General features: G+C 43.6%; 1 long non-coding RNA gene across 1 annotated transcript; it reads left to right on the top strand.

Annotated features, from left to right (window-relative positions):
- Nucleotides 1-17154: 17154 nt before the first annotated feature.
- On the top strand, nt 17155-18592 carry LOC120699383. The gene is made up of 2 exons (XR_005685383.1): nt 17155-17494; nt 18380-18592. It is a non-coding gene; the product is annotated as an uncharacterized LOC120699383 (long non-coding RNA).
- The last annotated feature ends 208 nt before the right edge of the window (nt 18593-18800 follow it).

The following is an 18800-nucleotide window of genomic DNA, read 5'->3' as shown; positions in this document are numbered from 1 at the left end:
CCATAAAGACTGTAGTCCGCCATGTTACCATAACACAGTAACTGCAGAAAGGGGAAGCCAAAAAAGGGATTCGCAAAAATTACTGAAGGAGGAAAATTGATTCACAACCGTTAATGGAACAATTCAGCTCCTATTAGTTTTTTACTATACCTCCTAATGTCATTTCTCTCCGGTTATTTGGAGGACTTGCTGGGTGTAGAATGCTATTATTTATATATATATATATATACACTGTATATCTATATTGCACCTGGGTGCATCCTACATAGAGAATGCACCCAGGCCAACCTCGCGCGTCCGGTCCGAGCCGACCCAACCACAGCCCCCCTCCCCCCGCACCGCCTGGACCAACCGCACCCACCCTGGCACACCCCCACGCGCGGCCACACCTGGGCAGACCAGACGCGCCACACTAACCACGCCCCCATCCTAACCGCACCCGATTAAACCATCCACACGTTTCCATTTTTTGAATTGCAGTTGCTTTTTCCCTTTTCGCTTCCGCTGCTCATCCGCGCCGCCGCATCCCCCCCCATCCCTCCCTCCATCGAGGATTCCGCCGTGCGTGCGGCATCGCCGACGTCAGCCCTGCTCCCCGCTCCGCCAACCTGCGCCGGAGCATCGCCGGGAAGAGGTGGTGGTGGGGGGCCGCGCGAGGGGGTGTGGTGCCTAGCGCGTTGCTGATTCGATAGCGAGGAGGCGGAGCAAGCGGCGGAGTGCAGAGCAAGTAGGGGTGGAGCAAGCGCGGACGCAAAGGATTGCAATCGCCGCGCCATCCATATTCAATTTGTATATTCAAAGGTTTCTCATGGTTTTTTTTTGCTTTTTTTTGTGTTTTTTTTCTGCCGCAGTGTTTACAATGGAAAGAGCTTCAGATTCTCAGGGTGGCGACAATCGAGGTGAAGATAGGGGTACAGAGAATAGCAATGATAGAATGAAGTTCAAGAACAGGAGAAAAGCATTAAGGCTCAACAGTCCCACCCCGCAAAATAGAGGCAACGATGTGAGCAATGGACATGACTCAGATTATGTGCCACCTTCTCCTGGTCAGGCTGGTGATGTAGCAGAGGGCAGCAATAGGAAGAGGCGCCGTAAACAGTCTCGCCGTGATGCCCGCCGCCGTGCTGCAGCCCCTCACGGTGATGTTAGTAGGCAAGACGTGCCGAAGTGGAGGCCTGTTTCAGTTCGATGCTCTCCCATGAAATTCAAAGAAATTGTCGCAGCTCTCGGCGATACTCTAAAAGATCAAGTTGTAGCAAAGAATTTTGGGGGCCTGCTGCAGTTCAAGCCTCATGAACTTGATAGGCATTTGCTTAGTTGGCTTATGCGGAAGCTGAACCCAGAAACAATGAAATTAGAGATTGGTGGTGGAAAAGAGATAGCAATCACCGAGCATAGTGTATGGTGTGTGTTCTAGATCCCCAATGCTGGAAGCGACCCACCCCATATGACGGATGATGAAGCTCGTATTATTTGGAGGGAGTTGGGATTCCAAATTTGTGGTAATGCATATAACCCAAGGCGGGGGTTCAGTGCTGGAGACATTTTGGAGGGTCTGAACAAAAAGACACTCAAAGAAAGTTTGGGGCTTAGAGCATTCTTCATGTGCGCATTCCAGTCGCTGCTATTCTGCAACACTGACTCCTACATCAGGCTGGAGGATGTTAAGTACACCGAAGATTTGGAGAACATTGGCAATAAGAACTGGTGCAAAGTAGTAATTGATCATCTTCGGAAAGCTGCTCGTTTGTATAGAAAGGATTTCCCGGATAAAGGTATTATGGCACCAATAAGTGGCTGTGGGATCTTCCTAATGGTTAGTGTTTCTCTATACTTTTTTCTTCTTTTTTTTCTGTTTTTGTGTAACTGTGTCCATTTACTTATCATGTTGCAATCAGAGTAGTTATCATGTTGCAATCAGAGTAGTTATCATGTTGCAAGCAGAGTAGCTATAATGTTTGTGCCCTATTTAACCTTCCATAATGTCTGTGTTTGCAACTAGGGTAGCTATCATGATAAAAAAATAGAGTAGCTATCATGTTGCAACCAGAATAGCTATCATGTTGTGCCCATTTTAATCTTTTCTATAATGTCTGTGCTTGCAACCAGAGTATCTATCATGTTGCAACCACAGTAGCTATGATGTTGCAACTAGAGTAGCTATAATATTTTGTGCCATTTTAGTCTTCTATAATGTCTGTGTTTGCAACTAGAGTAGCTATCATGTTGCAAATAGAGTAGCTATAATTTTACAACCAGAGTAGCTATCATGTTTGTGCCTCATTTTTAACCTCCCATAATGCATGTGTCTGCAACCAGAGTAGCTATCATGTTGCAACTGCTGTCACCTTTTTAGTTTGTAACTGGCACACATTTTTTTCATGCTTTCTTCAATGATAGCCAGTACTTTTTTTCTAACTTTTTTGTTTCTGGTTTTTTCATATTTTTTTGCAGATGCACTATGTTGACAACCTGCAGAATGAGTTAAATACAAACCCGTTCTCACTGCCTCGATGTGCTTTCCTCGACACGAGTACCATTGATTCTATAGCAAACATGGATCGCTGGCGAGATGTCTCTAGTGAGACTGTTGAGTTTGGTAAACTTATGGTAAGGACTCACACCCTCTTGGCACACACTCCTCTTCTTTTTTTTTAAATATTTTTTTAGCTTCCTTTGCAACTGCACTGAAGGCAAAGTTGTTATTTGTGTACATATATCATTGCAATTTGTTACTGTGTCCCTCCTGTTGCGCCATCGGCAGCTTCTTTCTCGCCAGCACCAGTTGCTCCCAACAGGGGGGCTGGCACCTCTGATGCCCCTGGCGGTCATGCCGCTGCCAATGCGGAGCCTCCACCCATGTACCGGTACCCTAGTTTCAGCAGTTCTTTCGGCCAAAGTATTGTTGATGTAGTTGGAAGAAGCAGGAAGTCGGAGGCGCTTAGCATCTTGAAGGCATTTGATGACCGCACCAGGCAGGCCCAGGTTTTCATGCAGAAGGCTGTTGAGTATACATCAAGGGCAAATGAGCTCATGGCAAAAGCCCACCACGAGTGCTTCACCTCCATGCAGAAGCTACTTGTTGATGCCCATGCCGATAAAGCTTCTTTCAATATGGCTAGGAGGCCGGCTAGACCAAGAAGCGAAGAGACAGCAACAGCGGGCGCACAATCAGATGATGACAATATATCAGACGATGATGATCCAGAAACCAGCGATGGATGTGATCGCCCCCTGGACGACAGCCCGCTGGAACGTTAAGACCCAGAAGATGAAATTCTGGAATAACCGCCAGAGGATTCTTATCACAGCTCTCCAGCGCGTAGCCACGAAAATGATGATGCCGAAGACAGAGACATTATGCATGACGTGGATAACATATGTGACATGTTATACAACTCACCGCTTATCGCTCGGGATGCCCTGGTACGCATTAATGCAACAGTTATTTCTATTTTTCTTTTCCACGCACCATTTTTTGTTACCTTTTTCTTTAACGCAACCCCCCCCCCACAATTGAGGACTCACTTCCTTGATGATAGTCCAAATAAAATGTAATACTCTGACAGCTTTCTTTGCAATCTGTCTACCACACACTTGCAATTTCTATATGTAATGATTTGCAATTTGTGTTTTTTCAAATCAAAATCAGGAATCCAGTGACGCAACTGTAAGCATCTAGGCCCTCTAGGTATGTTTCGGTGATTAATGACAACCATTATTGTGACTAATGAGTTTGTGCAGCTTAATGAATCATTATCGCTCATTTGGTCATTTGTTAAAGAGGCCCCTCAATTTCGTTATTCAAAAAGGCGATCTCGGTATTCAACTCAAATATATATCAAGACTAAGGATCTTTCTAGTCCTAAGTGTCGTAAGGTTGAGAAGGACATTTAGGTTAGTATAGGTTTTATAGTTTTGTAGTGATCGCACTATTAAGAGGGGTTAAGGCCAAGTAACTTGAGCATGGACATGGTCAATTAAAAATGGATGCACACTATGGTCACTCAGGTTCTAAGAAGTTCAAATAAATGGTTTTCAACTTATATCTCAAGAATATTTGGATTTCATTCAAAGACTCAAATCAGAAAAGGCAAAATCAGAAAAAGTCTATACACCGGTTTAACCGACGACTCAACTTTTCTATACGTCGGTTAAACGCAGTTATCAGAGTCTGGACAGGTTCTATACACCGGTTAAACTGACGATGTTTGAAATCAACGTCGGTGCATTAGTCCAGAGTTGGTTTTTCCAGGGTGTTTTAAGTTCTATACACCGGTTAAACCGACGATGTTTGAAATTAGTGTCGGTGCAATTGTCCAGTGAGTTGGTTTTCTCAGGGACTTTAGAAGTTATACTCACCGGTTAAACCGACGATGGATTTGAGTTAACGTCGGTGCAGTTATCCAGAGACTTGGTTTTTCAGTTGATCAGTGGACAACTACACTCACCGGTTAAACCGATGATACGTCGGTTAATCTGCCCAAGTTGTAACGGCTAGTTTTCCAAATGGGCAGTTTACATTCATCGGTTAAACCGACGCTGGCTATTGGAGGTTCGTCGGATTAACCGGCGCTAAGCAGTTTTCTGGCAGCTTTTCTCCAACGGCTCTATTCGTGTGAGCTGCCTATATATACCCCTCCAATGGGTCATTTTGCACTCTCTTGACACTAGGCAACATTCACACACTCATATATTGTTGAGAGCCACCTTGAGCTTCATCTTTCACACATTTGATTGATTCAATCATTCAAGAAGCAAGACTAAGGACTTGAGTAGAGAGAAGCTTGTGTGCATCCGTTCTTGGTGATCGGTTCTTGCTCAAGTGAAGGCCCTAGCTTGTTACTCTTGGTGATTGGCAGCACCTAGGCGATCTTGGTGATTGAAGGTGTTTCTTCCGGAGCTTGCCAAGGATTGTGGGAGCTCGAAGAAGTTTGTACGTGGCTTGAGCTCCACCACGCCGGGACGGTGAACGGAGACTCTTAGTGAGTGCCCAAGTCTCGGTGACATGGGAGGTGACAAGACTCTTAGTGAGTGTCACAACGTGGATTAGGGGTGTGTGCCAACACATCGACACCACAGAAAAAAAATCCGGTTGTCTCTTGCCCCCTCTTTCATTTCAAGCACTTACTTTCATGCAATTATTCATGTGCTTGACCTTAGAGATCATAACTTAGCTCTACCTTGCTTAGTTTCTTTTCTTGTTGTATCTTTGATAGATTGTGTAGTTTGCTTAGTTAGCCGGTTGGTGAATTGAGCCTTACTAGCATTGCATAGGTTAAGGTTGCTTTAATTGTTTTAGAAATTTGAAAAAGGCCCAATTCACCCCCCCTCTTGGTCCATCTATCCTTACAGCAACCCAAGTGCCAGATGGAGATGGTCTCAGCGATACACGCATCCACAAAGATGGCAACGACGAGGACAGGGACCATGCTGTAAGTATTGTGCTTTTATTTTTTTCACATTGGACATTTTTTTCTTTTCAAAATAGTATGAAATGTGCATGTTTCCATGTGTTTTTTACAGCGTCGCATTGTGTTTTCTCACACACCTATTTCTAGCAATTCACACATGATGGTGTTTGCAATTTATCTATACGTGTACAGGAGAAAATAAATGACACTGAAGAGGAGGCACTCCAGAACAAGGGTGCAGACTCAAGTGCCCCCTAGCATGCACCCAACCCCCAGAGTTCTGTAATTAGGGCCACATCTGAAGTAACACAACTTGTGCCCCTTTTTCACATTTGTAGCAATTCGCAGCGGACGTGTTTGCAATTTTGTGACTCACAGTGTTGCAATCTGTGTGCCTACATGAGAAAACAAAATGAGAATGAGGAGGAGCCATCCCATAACATGACTGCAGATGAACGCGCACCCCAGGATGCATCCAAAGCCAAGAGCTCTGCAAGTGGCAGCACTTCAGACGTAAGTTACTTTTGCCCCCCATCACACACTATCCTTCTTTTTGTTGTCTGCAACTCACAAGTTTCATATTTGCAATTTGATGCAGCTAATCCTTCTTTTTTTTCCTTCAATATATGGCATTCAGGCTGCAAGAGTCATTCACACTGGTCCAATAGCATACAACAGAAGAAGTGTGCGCTCCACTAGCGAAGCTCAAAACAAGGAAGGTGATGATGCAGCAAAAAAGATCGCTGAGGCTGAGGCTGAAAAGAACAAGATGGAGGAAACCAGGAAGCTGAAACAGCAAAGAGCAAAAGAGGCTATAAAGAACAAGAGGGCGAAGGCCCAGCTAGCAAAAGATAACCAAGCTTCACGCGATGAACACTAGAAAAAGTTGATATTATTGCGCCAGCACGCTGATGAAGAAATTCAAAGGTTGAAGAGCAGTGTAGTTGATGCAGAGGCAGGACCCAGTGCCGCAGGTGCTCTAGGGTTCCCAGAGGATCCAATTGACGAAATTAACTCCCAGACCCCACCTGTTCGGCTGTCTCAAGAGGAAATGGAACAAAGTTCATAGGATGTCAACCAGTTCCAGAGGATGATCTACAAGCACGTTGGCCAGAGGTTTAAGAAGAGGCCAAAAAAGTACATATCACCCTTCAAATTGCCAGGGTGTCGCCCGAATGTTCCATTGACAAAGGCACTTGCACTGCGGAACAAGATTGCTGCTGATCCAGCGTTGAAAGAGTAATCATAAACACAAATCAACTAGCATTTTTTTTCTTTTTTTTGCTGCAAGCAGCAGTACAATCCTGCACATACAATTTGCTAATACATTTTTTTGCTTGCGCTTTTCAGGAAAGTTTTGATTGACTTCAGCATCATCTGCTCTTTTGATGAAAATGATCTACTGACCACTTTTGCTGATGACAAAGGTGGAGACTCCTCCGTACTTGACTTTACTGTGCATTGCCTTCGCTACGATGACATTGTCCACGAGGAAAACTCGGTGGGATACAGGGTGTTTTTGACAACTGGGTTATTTGTGAGTTTTGCACCCAGCCTCTGATGATACAACATTTTTCCACCTGCTGTTTTAATCTCTTTTTCTGGTTATCTCACTATTTTTTCTCTATCTGTCCATTGTGATTCAAATTATATATCCTAGGGTCAGGCAATGTCCGTTCAGAGCATTTACATGGATGATGGAGTAACCGAGACTGACGATTTCAGGACGCTGTGGCAGTGCCTGGAATCAGAAATTGAGCATTACGAGGACATATTGAAGGCAAAGCTAGTTAGTTTACCTTTGCATTTGTTTAACTATTCACTTGCAACTGCTTTCAGTTTATTTTGCAATTGGTTAACTATTCACTTGCAACTGCCGTCAATTTACTTTGCAATTGGCCAACGATTCACTTGCAACTGCTGCCAGCTTACTTTGCAATTGGTCAACAGTTTTCACAATTTACATCAGCCCCCCCCCCCCCCACCCACATTGCAAGTGATTTGTGAGCCATCACTTTTTGCTGTTGCCATCATTTTTTTGTTTTCACTAAAACATGTCCTGATATATATCCCTTTTTGCAGTTTGCTTTTCACTATGATTTTGCAACTGTTCTGTAACTTATTTGCAATTGGGGGCTTAGTCTCTTTTTTTTCATACAGATATTCATGCCTACATGCTCAGGGAAACACTACTTTGTGTACTGCATCAATCTCATACACAATCGTATTGATATCCTAGACTCAATTGACTACGTTTAGGGCAACACCTCTCCTGAAACTCGCCACCATCCGGTCCACAAGAAGATACAAATCATAAGTGCTGTATTCCAGAAGGTCACCAATAACAAATTCCCTTGTTTTGAGCGCTGGAGCAGGCCAATGATCGATTTGTCCAAGCAAGCTGGCCCCTGCGATTGCATGTTCTTCATTTAAAAATACATGGAATATTGGGACGGAGAGCGCCTCAACATTTTTGAAGCCTCCCTTTCTGGGTACGGATATAGTATCTGTTCTTGTATTGACATCAATCCTGTGAGCCCTTTTCTTTCTGTCTTTTTTTTTGCCCCCAGCCATGTGTGTGTTTCTCTTTTTTTGTTTTTTTCTTTATTTTGCAGTTCAAGGGGATGATATACCAGGTTGAGCTGATGCACTACAGTATTTTCCACCCCCTGAACCAAGCTGACCTGCCCAATGAACTGGATGTCTACAGGCTTTGCGGGAGAAAGATTGACTGGAGCGGATGCCACTGATGACTCCTCTCTTTTTTGTTTTTCTCTAGAACTGTGTTGCGCGCCATGACGTAGTATCAGCTGTACAAAAAACCTTCTCACTGTAGATACTCTCTGTCCTTTTTTTTTCACGCAACTGAATCGAGTATCTGTTTTGTTATGTAGTAGCAACTGTGTGCACCCCCCACTGTGCAACTGTTATACAGCTGTGTCGCAAATCGTGATATGTAAATATATCTAACAAGATATTGATCAACTTTCCAGTTTATGTTCGTATTATTCATCTTCTTCGTAATATCTGTGTTTTGTCAATATATTTAACATGATAACCATTTTTTTATCTGGTCGTCGTCACTAGTTTTTTTGCAACCGGCATCCATACATATTTGCAATCACCCCGAACAGATGTTGCAATCACCCTGAACTGATGTTGCAATCTGCATTTCTTATACACATTTTTTTTGCAACCGGTGTACACACATGCTTTCGCAATACTATGAGTAGCTATAAGTGCACTTTATATGTAACCAGAGTAGCTATAATGTTTGTGCCCATTTTTTTATCTTAGTTTTGTCATCAATGTTGCAACCGGTATACATACATATTTGTAATCCAGTGTACACATTTTTTGCAATTTAGTTAAAACACGTTTTAACGTACCATTTTATTTTATCACAGTTGCTCATCTCATACTGCACATAACAATACAGCACACCACAAACTATCTAGCAGTGCGTGATAGTTGTAATTAAGAAACATAACAATATTTTTTCATTGATCATTGTTGCAACATGTTTTTTTTTACAGTCCAAGATAACATGCACAGGGATACTGAATAAATCACTACTTTGTGTTTCTGCCCAACGCAATCACTTTACTCCTGGTAGTTTACACGCTTAGCTCTCCGCCGACGGCCACTGTTTTCTGTGCCTACTTCTCCCACACGCCCATCAGTTGCAAGACTGCGCCATGGGCAGCTCATCTTCACTCAGTTCATCTTGACTCAGATCACTTTCATCATGCAGATCCTTTACGATCTTTGGCCGGCCTTTTTTCTTGAGGGCCCATCATTCTTTTTGGTATTTTTCCGAGTTGCACGCATCTCTGCTGATTTGCTTCAATCAGGGTTCATCGGGCATGTTATGCTGTAATGTGTACCTCGTACTCCACATATGCTGCATTGTCTATGACCATAGTTCACCCTTGTGTATGTGCTCAGCGGGGTGCCATTAAGCGGAGCCTGAACATTATTTTTCTTTTATTTCCCAGACCCCCGGCCTTCTGTGCGTGACATTGGTGGCTCAATTAGCAACATCCCAGCATGCATCGGAGTTGAAGATTGTGGTGAATTAGTGCCAGCACTACCAGATTGCTCAACCGATCCACTAGCTGGAGGGGCAGGACCTGATGATGCATCGTCTGCATTTCTCGGGAACATTTCAATGCCTGGAGTAATCTTGTCCAGCTGCCTGTTTGCCTCCTCAAAGGCATGGTCTGACTTACTTCCAGCTCTTCCAAGCCTCATCAACTTAGGCAGCAGTTTCGACATCCTGCACTGCTCTTTGCTTGCTTGCGCACTGATATGCACACCGTCGTGTCTATCCCATGTAACTTCTTATTTTGCATCACGAGTATATCTCTTCAATATGTATCTCTCCGGGATTATCCTCACTTGAAGGTGTGTGAAGGCTCTGATGATGTGCATGCAAAACAGACCTGCAAATTGATAGTGAAGTCAATCATTCTTTTTGCAATTTGTAGTCTACCAGAGTTTGTAATTGTGGACTACTAGGGTTGCAATTATAGACTACCATAGTTTGCAATTGTAGACTACTAAGTGTTGCAGTTGTAGACTACTAAGGGTTGCAATTGTAGACTACCCATAGTTTGCAATTGTGGACTACTGGGGTTGCAATGGTGGACTACTAGGTTTGCAATTTTGTGGACTACCAGAGTTTTGCATTTTTTTATTTGATCTACCAGAATTTATGCATTTTTATCCATCAATTAGAGTTGTATTAATGAGCAAGATCAATAGCAGCAGCAGGAGCAGTAGCACCACCATACCTGTATGTTCCCATTATTTGCACTCGCAGCTATAGTCACCAGAATCTTTATCCGCAACCACCCTAAATGCATGTTGGGCCCAACAGAAGCTGCCCTCACCATTTTCATGCTTCACCAACCATCCATTTTTCACCCTTGGATCTGGATCAGGCTCAATCACAAACGCTGTGCTGTTATTGTACTGCTTCTTGTACTCTTGGTATATGGCCCTTGTGTACACCCTGCTCAGCTGCTCATCAAACTTTACTTTGCATGCTCGCAACACTTCAGCCTGCACCACCCATGTTTTTGTTTGCAGTCAGTATATGGACAGAGCACCAACTGTGAAGTAGTAATATTTGCAATTATCATATTTTTAAGTTAATCTAGTTTCTTTTTTTTTTGCACCCACCTGGGCATAGTGTGTCTCCCCGGCGTCCATGTGGTCTACGTGCTGAAGTGAGTCTAGCATCCTTTTAGCAAACATGTGCTGGCTTGTACTCTCATTAACATAGTCATCTTTGAGCACCCTGTTTTGGCTTTCTGATCTTTCTGTTGATGTCATTCTCCCACAGTACATCCCCTTGAAGTAAGCTGAAATCCACCTCTCCCTTTTTTCCCACAGAGCTTTTATTGCAGGGTGTTCAGCAATGCCACATTCATCAACTAGCCTCTTCCATTCGACTTCGAATTGCGTTGGCCCAAGTGGATAATTTATCAAAGATTCCAATTTTTCTTTCAGTTTCATATCCTTGTGTTGGGTGTAGAGCTGGTCCAGCTCAAACTCCCACGGCCTTAGAATGTGCCAGCGACAGTTTCTGTGATGTGTCTTGTCGAACACCACTTTTATTGCTTGTCTCATAACTGGATCTTCATCTAGCTGTACACAATAAACCAGGGGGAGACAGTGTCAGACACACGCAGTTTGCAATCCAGCAGGAACTAATATTGCAACCAATAGAATTGTATTTGGATAAGAAATATGGCACACCTGTTAGGATTACATGGGGCTACCGACCACCCATGCAGCTCTTGAAGGTCTCAAACAACCACCTAAATGATTCAGTTGATTCATCACCAATCAGCGCTTGCTCGAATGTCACATTCTTCAAGTTATTGTTGGCCCCAACAAACATGGCTAGTGGCATGTGCCTGCTGTTTGTTTTGTGCATTGTGTCAAATGTAATGACATCTCCAAAGTCTCTGTACTCAGCCCTTTGGCTTGCATGACTCCAGAATATGTTCCTCACCACCCCAGTTTTTGGATCTGCATCCACATCCCAGTAGAAGTGTTCATTGTTCTCCTTACACTCCCTAAAAATTGAAGAAGCTTGTTAAGATCATCGTCTCTTTCTTCTCTAATCTTCTCTGCATTCCTATAAGCATTTTTTTCAAAAAAAAACCTCAATAATGTAAAAAAAATCTAGGACGGGGATGTTGCAATTCAGATATGGTGGGGAAAAAACCAGCAGCACCTACATGTTTTTTATGTCCTTCTCTGTAAAATCCCACATATGCCTACCATCATACAGATCCGTCATCACATTTAATGCTTCTTGATGCGGAACACCGTTTCTTGTCATTATATTGAATATGTCACACATGCCTTCTTCCATGTTCTTGTGCGCATGCATGTATCTGGTCATCCTAAGGTACGGTTCCAATTTGTGGTTGTGGGCTTGCTGTACATTATCAAAGTACCACGGCCCCCGCTTCTTGTCATGTTTCACTCTGATATATGCAGGGCATCCGCATCTTTTCGATCCCTTTTCAGTTTTGTTGGGTTCCTCTCCTTTATTGCCTTCATGCCACCCCTCCCTGGAACACACCCAATGATTGGTTTCTTTGCTAGTCCTTGCTGTACTTAGACTGAACCCAGCTAGCCTTGCATAGTCTCTATAAAACATGTAAGCATTGTTTTTGTAGGGAACACATGCCTCACTCTTGGCACAAACACAGGGGCTATATTTGGATCTTGGGGGGAGGGGGGCACAAAATTGAGTTTGCAATCCATATCAATCTAAGTTGCAATTACTTAATATCACATTACCAGACAAAACTAAATCACATTATGCAACTCGAATCACATTTTTTTTACAGACAAAAATTGAGTTTGCAATCCATATGAACCTAAGTTGCAATTACCCAGTATCTAAATTTGCAACTCGAATCACACCTTTTTTGTCTCAACTCGCACGGGCCAGCATAGCTTTTTTTATTTTGCAGAGTGCTTACCGGGTAGACAACTTGTGCAGCGTCCGGAGTCTGCAGCGATCCTGGAGGCAGGGCGGCGGGCGGCGTCAGCGTCATCACATGATGAATCGGATCAGTAGATTCAGCTCCAAAGTTTTGTGCAGGAGCTTGTGCAGCAGCAGGGGTTGTCATTAGGGCCCAGTGTACAACGACACCATTGAAAACGGCACATTTGCTTCTCCATCTGAGGAGCATCGAGTTCTGAACACCGCTGTATAATCTCCATGTGCAACAAGTGTCAGGGAATCGCGGTGGGGCGCTGGGGCCGGCGATGGAGGCTGGATCAGCGACGGCGGCGCCATGCCCCCAGGTGGATCCTCACCCTCTCCCGCACAACTAGATTGGGGGGGCGCTCTCGTTGGAGGTGGCGGTGGCGGCGGCAGCGGCAGCGGCGGCGGTCCCCCGCCCCCCCCCCCCCCCCCACCTAGCGACTCTGATGTTCCTCGATCTATTCAAAAAACTCGCCCCCCTCATTTATTTTGTCTGGACGCCCTTCCTAGAAGCCATCACGCAAGGTTTGCAACTGGATAGTTTTAAACGTTGCAAATGGTCACACAAAATGTTGTAATTTGGCTAACAATCACGGTGGGCCACGCCAGGCGGACCCAGATGCTGGGAGGTGGGGGGGGCTCGAGTTTGACCCACTGTCCCATGTGGGGGCGCGCTGGATATATATATATATATATATATATATATATATATATATATATATATATATATATATATATATAATTGCCTCTTTTCTCCGATTGATGTGGGAATTTCTAGGCCATAGATCGAATTGTATTGTTGACGAAGCAATTCAAAACCTATAATGCTGCATACTGTAGATGAAGCAACCTATAATAATATCATAACTATAATGTCGCATACTATTTGATTGTTGATGAAGCAATTCAAAACCGGGCCTATTGTCTTAACCTTTTTATTTCTTAAGGCTCTAAAAATATCTCAATTGCTTAGTATAGGTAAAACTCTATATATACAAATACTTTTATTTTATTTATACGCCAGTTGAATTACTTTTACTACTCAAGTCACCCCATTGGCATGTCGCGAAATGACAACTCCATATCGGATCAATATAGAAATCCATACAATGAGCTCTAACGTGAAGGGCAACAAATGGAATCGCAACCTCCTTCTAGCCCCAACCCGGCGGTCTAACAAATGTTGGCTCAGATCAGCTACAGAAAATCATAGTTCAATCTAGCACATAAGCTTCTTGAGTATATATAAAATCAATAACAATAGATTTTTCTATCCAAACTTCCTTTATTCATAAATAAATAAATAAACATACGACTTTAGCAATTTGGTACAGCTAAAATAAAAATATTTAAAAAACTATTTACCTAGCACAGAGATCGTGGGGGGAGGGGCGCGGAGGGCCTGCTCGGTGAAGTTCCAGCTGGCGGAGACCTTGGAGGAGATCTCGACTCTCGAGCGCGTACTTGTGCGGGAACACAACAGTCATCTCGAGAAGATGCCGCCAGCGCTGATGCGCTTCAGGCACGTGAGGGCATTGATATTCATCATCAGTTCATGGCCTCGTACGTGGTTGTGCTGCAGCAGCACTGCAGCAGCTCGCGCCCGGGGTGCATGACTCAGCCCGCAAGCGGTCCGGTTCGACCCTCTTTTGGAGTCTCTTTTGGAGTCGATCCGCTCCTGATTTTAGCCCACGAGCCGAAGCGGTGCAGCCCTGAACAAAAGAGAGGCGTTAGGGTATCGATCCGATTGACCCCAATCGACCCTTAGGTCGACCCGACCGCGCCGCCCCTTCCCTCACGGGAGCGCCGCCCCGCCGGCCGCCGCCCTCCTTCCTCGCAGCAGCGGCACCCCGCCGGCCGCCGGCCACCAGCCTCCTTCCTCGCGGCAGCATCGTTCCACCTTCCTCTCGGCAGGTGCGCTTCTCCAAGCGTCGCACGGGGATCTTCAAGAAGGCCTTCGAGGTCTCGCTGCTCTGCGACGCCGAGGTCGCGCTCCTCATCTTTTCCCCCGCCGGCAAACTCTACGAGTACGCCTCTGCAAGGTCAGTTCGGCCTCCGCCCCCTGAATTAGTTACTTGCTTGCTCGTCCAGTCCAATCTAATCCAACCAGTATTAGTGAGCTAGAGGCTATCCATTACCGCGTTATTCATATCTCAATCAATCGATGTCCTATAATAGGATGGCAATATTTATCACACGCCAGAAAGTGATTGCATTGACCTATATCAACTTGTGTGCATGCTAGTCGTCAGATTACCTTGCACTGCATGTATACTTGACTGAGCTTCCAGTTCAGACAGACATGACCTTATTCTAAAATGAGAATAATTCATTGCATATGAATAATGGAACGTCTACACATTCCGATCATCTCCTTTCTTTTGACCTCTCATATCCCTACAATGTTATTGAGATATTAATCCTTGTAAATGGTTTCGAATTCACAGCACCTAGTTCTGGCATATCTAACCTCTAATTTGCATCAAATTGTTGTCCTGCACCTCAGCGATGGAGTCATCGCCCCCAGCTCTTGGTCTTGGATCCCATCGTCAGCAAGAGCTCAGCTTGATGGCCGGACCTTCATCGCCATTGGTATTGCCTCCGGACCATTCAGCCCCGAGTCCATCACCTCGCCGCCACAAGGAGAATGCTCAAAGCTGGGATCCCACCCCTCTCCCATCGCATGGTGATCCATGGTGAGATATCTGCAAAACTTTCCTTCAGATGCTAAATATGTCTTTTTCCAATAGCAGTTTCTTGATGTTTGGTTGCCCTGTATACTACGAACCACTATTTGCATTATATGTTTAAATTTTCAGTTCTTTATTGCACTAACAAAAAAAACTTTTTCTTCCTCAAGGTTTTCCGGACTACCATTCAATCGTGGGAGTCCTGATCTCGCGACAGCATACCGTGGGGGGTCCCCAGAGCCTGTCATTTCACCTACAACATCTGTTGGTGAGTATGAGCTATTTATTTATATACAAGCTGCTGGCTATAGCTATTTATTCATTTTTGATAGATATGAACATGTTGTGTCTTTTATTGACAGGTTTTGATGAACATATTGACATGTGTGAGGTTGAGGCTGACAATAGCCATGGCCAGTCTGAGGGGATCAATCCATCAATCCAAGCAGTAATTGATAGGGCAACAAAAAATTTCAGATCCGCTTGCTGGAAAGAATTTGAACCAATAATTGAAGATGGGGTGGTTGTGCAAGGAAGGTGCAAACATTGTGATACTCTGATGGCTGCCAAACGTAGTGCAGGCACAAGTTATCTTCTAGCCCACTTGAGAAGATGTAAGAAACGGAGCAGGGCTCTTAGAATAGTGCAAGACTTGAGTTCTACATTGAGGTCTCCTTGTGGCAGCAGTTTGAAGGATTGGAGCTATGACCCAGATGTATCACGGAGTTAGCTTATGCGGATGATATCATTACATGAGATTCCCTTCATCTTTACAGAATATGATGGATTTAGAAATTTTGTGGCAAGTCTCAACCCATTGTTCAAAGTGCCATGCCGAACTACAGCTAGGAATGGTTGCATCAAAGTATTTCATGAGAAGAAGGTTGCACTCAAAGAAACATTGAAAAATGCAGGATGTAGGTTCTTGTTGACTACGGATGTGTGGACAAGCAACCAAACACTTAGGTACATTGTTGTAACTTGTCACTTCATTGATATGGACTGGAGGTTGCAAAAAAGGATAATCAAGTTTATCGATGTGAAAACACCCCACACTGGAAATGAGCTTCTGAACAATATTCAAAACTGCATTCAAGATTGGTCAATAGAAGATAAATTATTTACAATAACACTTGACAATGCTGCAGGAAATGGTACAATGATGGACTTGTTGAAGCATAATCTGGTAGACAAGAAATTGATACCAGCAGAAGGGAAGTTGCTTCACCACCGGTGTGCGGGGCATGTCATCAATCTCATTGTCAAGGATGGACTCAAAGTTGTGAACTCTGTTGTTGAAAACATTCGTGAAAGTGTAAAGTATATTCGTTCTTCACAATCACGTAAACAAATGTTCAAGGAAATAATTGCAGCAGAAGGGATTACATGCAAGAAGAAGCCTGGTCTTGACATTACCACAAGATGGAACTCAATGCTGTTGATGCTGAAAACAGCTCTGAAGTACAAAGTTGCTTTTGAGAAGTTAAAAAGTGAGGATCAAAAGTACACATATGCTCCATCCGAAGAGGAATGGGAGAAGGCTGAGGTTCTCTGTAGGCTGCTGAAGGTCTTGAAGGTTGCAACAGATGTCATATCTGGTACCAAATATCCCACCTCCAATCTCTATTTCCATCTAATGTGGAAGATCAAGTTAGCTTTGCAACAAGAGTACTCAGGTAAAATTGCTGAAATTGTCACAGTGTTAGAAGCAATGAGGTCAAAATTCAACAAATACTAGAATAAGTCATATATAGTGCTCTGTGTACCTATTGTGTTTGATCCTAGGTTTAAGCTAAAATTCATTGACTTCCTTTTCAAGGAATCATTTCCAAAGAAAGCCAAGCAAAGATTTGAAAGGGTTGAGAGTCTAGTCCGTCAGTTGTTTCAAACATATTCTTCTCAAGGAAAGGAGTCCAATGCAGCTGAACAAGGTGCTGCGCAAAGTGCTGAGCAGGCAGTGCCTTCCATGAAGAATGACGATCCATGGGTTGTTTGGGATCGACAGCTTAGTAGTGATCTTCAATCCTAGATGACCACGGAGCTTGATAGATATTTGGAGGAGAACCCAATACCACGTTCTCAAGAATTTGACATTTTAAAGTGGTGGATGGGTAATGCAACCAAGTATCCAATTCTAGCCTGCATAGCAAGGGATCTGCTAGCCATCCTAGCTTCTTCTGTAGCTGCAGAATCTGCTTTGAGCACTAGTGAAAGAATAATTAGTGACTTCCATAGCAGCTTAACTCCTGAGGCTGTAGAAGCACTGATTTGCACCCAGGACTGGTACCGGGCAGAAGGTAAATCAACAGAGTTTTCTATGGCATCCATCAATGACTTCATAATGGGCGAGATGGTAACTGAACTGCAATAAGGTAAGCTGTGCATTACTTCTTTAAAAATGTAGCTACTGGTTTGGGCTTTGTGCTGATCATGTTTGTTTTACTTGGAATCAATTATCTAATTGATACTTATGTTATATTCTATTCTATCTCCTTTGCATTAAGATTACCTGCAAGAAACTAGTAGTTCAGCATATCTGTTTCATAGCAAAAATCTATAGGTACTGGTTTGAGCTTCTGGTAAAAGAAAATTATGCTGCTGTTTTTGTTTATCTGGGATGTCTACTGGTCCCTAGCTAGTACAGCCTGCAAATTTGCTTGTGATTGCTCTCAAGAACAGAATCAGCTGATAACAGTAAGAACAGAACCAGCTCAAGATAGCATCTTAAGTTTCTAAGATAGCATCTATCTTTTTCTGATGCATTTCGTGTGTTAGCAAGTATCCTTCCAAATCTGTTGCAGATTCCATTCTCTGTATTTTTAGATGCTGCTGCTCAAAAGGTAGCAAAGAACTTGAAACAACCTTGCCATGAGATCTATATTTCTCATTTAAATTTTGACCATCCTGCTTGCTCTTGTTAGAAATAGTTATTGGTTCATTCTGAAACTATCTACGAAGTACTGGAGCGCAGAATGTGGCCTAAATTTTATAGAGGTACGGTGTTCTGCATCCAAGCCAGCAGACTCAAAAGCTAAAGGAATGGGTCCTGACTGAGTTCGTGTCAGGCTAGAACGGCGGTGTGGCCGTGTTCTAGGTGTCGTAGTAGGTTCAGTCAGTTGGCGCGTGTGTGTGCTCGCGTCTTGCGTCTGGAGTCGAAGAGCAGCTTAGAAATACTCTGCATAATTGCAATTCAGTGCATTTATACTCTGCATTTTTTTACCTCAAGCATTTTTACATGAAACAGATTCATTTTGCAGGATTCATCTAGGATACAAAATGATTGATGCTGACGGTAATAGTGACAGCCTGAGATTGATGATGTTTATCAAACAAATATTCAGATCCATGTGGTGCCTATCATCCGTTTTGATCATTTACTGAAACAATATGTGGTGTGTTGGAAGCTTGAACTCAGTAATGTAATGATGTATTTGACTACTGAGACTTTGAGCTCCGTTTGTACTTTGTAATCCATTCTGAATGTTATTGCTTTGGAGGTATTTTGATTTGCAATAAGGATTTTTCTTGAGGCTGGCATATGTTTTGGAGGTATTTGTGGCTGCTTTGAGTCATTGCCTAGCGAGCATGCATGCATGGTGGAGGGGTTCGATGCATGCACTGCGCATATGCTTTGGAGGTATTTGTGGATGCTCTGTGTCATTGCCCAGCGAGTATGCA

The sequence above is a fragment of the Panicum virgatum genome, chromosome 3K (genome assembly GCF_016808335.1).
Source record: "Panicum virgatum strain AP13 chromosome 3K, P.virgatum_v5, whole genome shotgun sequence".
Taxonomy (NCBI): Eukaryota; Viridiplantae; Streptophyta; class Magnoliopsida; order Poales; family Poaceae; genus Panicum; species Panicum virgatum.
Note: the sequence above shows the minus strand (reverse complement) of the source record. Positions and strands in the feature narration are given on the sequence as shown.